This window comes from Canis lupus, chromosome 9 (genome assembly GCF_048164855.1).
Source record: "Canis lupus baileyi chromosome 9, mCanLup2.hap1, whole genome shotgun sequence".
NCBI classification, from domain to species: Eukaryota; Metazoa; Chordata; class Mammalia; order Carnivora; family Canidae; genus Canis; species Canis lupus.
The window spans coordinates 67,264,995-67,269,489 of record NC_132846.1 but is presented as its reverse complement, the minus strand read 5'-3'; positions in this window follow the sequence as shown (position 1 = coordinate 67,269,489).

Here is a 4,495-nt window from a genome sequence, read left to right as displayed (position 1 = left end):
CGTGGACTTGATCTCACCACCCTGAGATGAGGATCCAAGACGACCAAGGGTTGGATGCTCAACCGACTTGAGCAACCCTGTTATTCCCCAGGGGAAGGTATGGATTTCAGTCTTGAAGATGATGTCATAATTAGCTGGCCATCATCAGTCTAATTCTTTCGGAGAATTGTGCTTATCAAAGCGTTCATTCATTCATCGACAAATACCTATGGAGCAATTATCACTGTTCTCGACCCGGTGATACAGCAGCAGCTGCGACAACATCCCTGCCCCATGGACTTTATATTCTAGTGAGAGAGGCAGAAAATAAATGAACAAGCATATATACAGATCAAGTATCGATAGTTGCTATCGAATTGGGTGAGAACGGAGAGGTGGAGACCTGGGGGAGTGGATGTTTGAGAGAGATGCGACAAAGCTGGGGAGTGAGGCTGTGACTTTCTGGGGGAGAGTTCCAGGCAGGGAACAGCCAGTGTAAAGACTCAGACTGGAAATCGTAGGGCTCTTCCACCTAGTTCTGTGTGAAAACTCAAAGAAGGTGAGAAGGGAGACAGAACAAGACAATACAATACAAGACAATACAAAACATGGATTGTTTTGGTCATTAAATTAGAAAATAGTTCTATCCACATCGAAGCAAATGGTGGGTGGATGGAACTGGAGGGTTTTATGTTGATTGAAGTAAGTCAATCGGAGAAGGACAATCATATGGTTTCACTCATATAGGTAATATAAGAAATAGTGAAAGGCATTATAGGGTAAAGGAGAGAAAATGAGTGGGAAAAAAATAGAGAGGGAGATATAACACTAGAGACTCCTAACTCTGAGAAACGAACTGGGGGGGGGGGGGTGCAAGGGGAGGTGGGCGGGGGTGGGGGTGACTGGGTGACGGGCAATGAGGGGGCACTTGATGGGATGAGCACTGGGTGTTATTCTATATGTTGGCAAATTGAACACCAATAAAAAATAAATTTATATATATATATATATTAAAAAAAAAAAAAGAAGGTGAGAAGGGCCTCTGGCTTCCAGAAGCTGCCAGCCCACCTCCTCGTGCTGCTCTGGCTCTCAGTCAGTGCTGCCCAGTTACAAGGCAAGGATCTGTGCTCCTTGTCTGGCATGCTGGTTAAGCAGCCTCAAGAAAGGGAAGAAAATCTGATCAAAGTAAGAATCCTGCGTTTCATCTGCATCTACTCCAGCAACTGTAATTGTAAATGATTACATAAGTAAACCCGGAAACCCTGACTATGGATTTTAGACCAAGACAGTCCTCCGCACGGAAGCCCAGCTGAGGATACCCCAGAAGTAGCTCTCACTGCAGCCCTGTGAACGTTGCAAATTTATGTGACTTCCTTTTTCTTTGTGCTTTTAGCAATGCTTTGGGGAAGGTTCTTTATTTCTTCAAAATAAAATAAGTGTGTGTCTTTCTAATTAGCACCTATAACATAAGTGTTGTTCACGTTTTCTCCCTCGTTCATTTCATTAGTAAACGACTGTGATTTAAGTTGAATGGTGTATTTTGAGAATTTCAGGGAGACATTAAGTTTGATTTGGAGTCTCTCCTTCTTGTTAGACTGCCTTCCCCCAACACCATGCTCAAACACGTACACACACACACACACACACACACACACACATGCATGCACAAACATCATGGAGGCACACACCCAGGTCCCTGCTTGCACACGTAAGTATTCCCACAGGTGGGCCTGGTCCCGAAGCCTTTATTTGCCTCCATCTTAGTTACTGTAAGTGACATGCAGGTGAGAGTCACATAATTTAATGTCCGAAAGGAAGCGCAGTGTTCGTCTATCAATAAGCCAGCTAGGATCCAGGTCCTACCATGTACCATGTGAGCCCTCCTGCTTTCAGGAAGTTCTAATCTAGCAAAGGAGTCCAGACTCAGAGGACCTATTGGACAGAATGTTCCCTGAGCTTCAGCAGTGACATGTCTTGGGAGGTATGTTAGCATGTGACACATGGACAACAGCACAGGATACCAGGGTGTCAAAGTTTTCATCTCCTGTTTATTGAGCATCTACTATATTAATAGGAAGTGCAAGCTCTCAGGAATTTGCTATTCATTATCTCACTTAACCTTGCCATTGCCCTGGAGTGGGGTGCTCTGATCCCATCCTGCAGATGGGGGGATGAGGACCTGAGGGTAGGTTGTTTGACCACTCATCATCTCGGGCTTATTAACTATACATACATGTAGGAGCTGATTTTGAATTCCAACCCCTAAACTTTTCCACCATGTGACCTTACCTTGGCAAGTTGCTTACCTTTGTTTATTCATCTGTAAAATTAGTATAACAAAAGTACCTTCCTGTGGCAGAGACTACTGGTTACCTATGTAAACTCCACCCTACTATTCATCCTTGCCAAGTGAACCCTGGGATTACCGAAGGCAATAACGTACCCAGCCTCTCTTGCAGACAGGGATGGCCAAAGGGATTTAGGTGAACATCATCAGATGGGGCTCCGAGGAGAATTTTTCAAGGGAGCCTACTAGTCTATGAGGTTCACCCTCTCACCTTTGTCCTGGTTTCCCCTTCTGCTGCCTGGAATGCAGGCATGATAGCTGGGAATAGAGCAGCCGTCTTGCAGCCATGAGACAATCTTAAAGATGGAGGTAAGAGCTAAGGATGGCAGAGCAGAAAGTTGGAAAGATTCTAACCACCACTGCTGGAGATTGGAAAGATTCAATATAGAGTCAATAACAGCTCTTTGGAGCTCATGTAACATGAAACAAAGATCACATCTAAAAGCTTTAGGACACTGTTATTCTGGGTTATTAACAACTGAGCACAGTTCTTAGCTTGTATAATACCTTATAGATTTGTTGAGATGATGTAAAAATAATGTGCTTTTTCTTTCTGTTTTTTACCTGGGCTACATATATACTCCATAAATTTGAGATATAATTATTGTTGTTACTTGATGCTTATATATGCATAAAGCCAGTATGTAAAGAGCCTCAAGAGAAAACCTCAAGTAATCATCTGCTCCACTTACTTGCAGCCCATTTCACAAATGAAGCAGACAAGATGCAGAGAAGTGAAGGGACCCGACCCAGGACCCATCACTGGAGAGCTTGCTGGTAGGAGGATGGGTGTCGAGACCAGTGTCTCATCCTCAGGCACTGACTTTCTCATGATGCAGTTTCACCTCTCTTTCTCCCTGAAGCAATAAAGAAAAAGAAGAAACATGACCATTTGGGGCACTTTTAGGTCAACCATGTGAATGGCCTGTTATGTTGCAGCACAATGACCTTCACCATGGCCATCAACCATAGATTTTCCTCCTTGAGGGTTTCAAGGGACCACAGAGGGGACTACAGGAGAGCTCATGAAGAGGGGCCCAGGGATGCTGGCTGCTTTACAGTTATGGCTTAGGTTATAGGGGGCATCAAAGCTTGACCTTGGGTAAGGAACTAATGGCTGGGTTCCACAGCTTATAATTCACCTGTAGCCTGCCATGAGGCATGGGGTTGAAGTTGAAAGGCACAAGAGAATATGGGGGTGATTCTAGAGATGTAGCCAAGAGGCTGGCTGACAGAAGGGCAAGGGGAGGTGAAGGATGGGGGAAGAGCTCTGGGAACATGTAGGCTCATCAAAAGGAGACAATTACCCTGTCTGAAGTGAAAATCCAAAAGCAAAAACTCACAATGCCATTCATATCAGTAACTCCAAGCTTGCCCTTTAATTCAAACTTTTACACAAATATTCACCTGCAAACTAGTAGTTTGTGCAGGTGTACATTTACAAAGTGTTTCTTTCATATGATCTCACTGAGGCAGGATAACAATATTACTTCCATCTTGCAAATGAAACAAGTAGCTGTCAGAGACCCTAAATGATTTGCTCTAGGTCTCCCAGCTAGCAAGGGAGCCAGTGGGGATGTAATCTTGGGTCTCCTAACTCATCCCCTAGCATGGCCAGCACAGAAGATTTCCCCAGACAGTGGCTTGACACATGCCAACATCGAATACGGACAGATGTCTCCAGGCAGTGCCATAAGCTCTGGCATGGGATAAGGGACAGAATGGCGTGAACGTGTAAGGTCATCAGGGGAGAGAAATGGAAGGGAGGCAAGATTTGAGTTCAGAGCTAGTGGCTTATTGTTTGGGCTAGAATGTCCTACAGGCAACTCTAAGAAAATGGAAGAGAGGTTAAAATGTTTCTACACTGGTAATAAAGCTATGGGGATAAGGCCTTCTCCTTTCTGCCCAGCCAGACCTGGACCAACTCAGCCCACCCCGGCCTGACCATCCCAGCACATAATGTTCCCATTCCCTGAAGGGTAACTGCACTATGATACACACAGTATTTCTTCACTGTGGGCTGTCTTTTCCTGTTGTGCAAACTAATATTGGGTCTGTTGTTGTTCCACAAAGAAAGTACATAAACTTGAGTCTGCCATGTTGGAATTCCAACTTTGTCTCTCAACTTTTACCAAGAGCTTTCATGATGTTCCATCCATAAAATGGAGA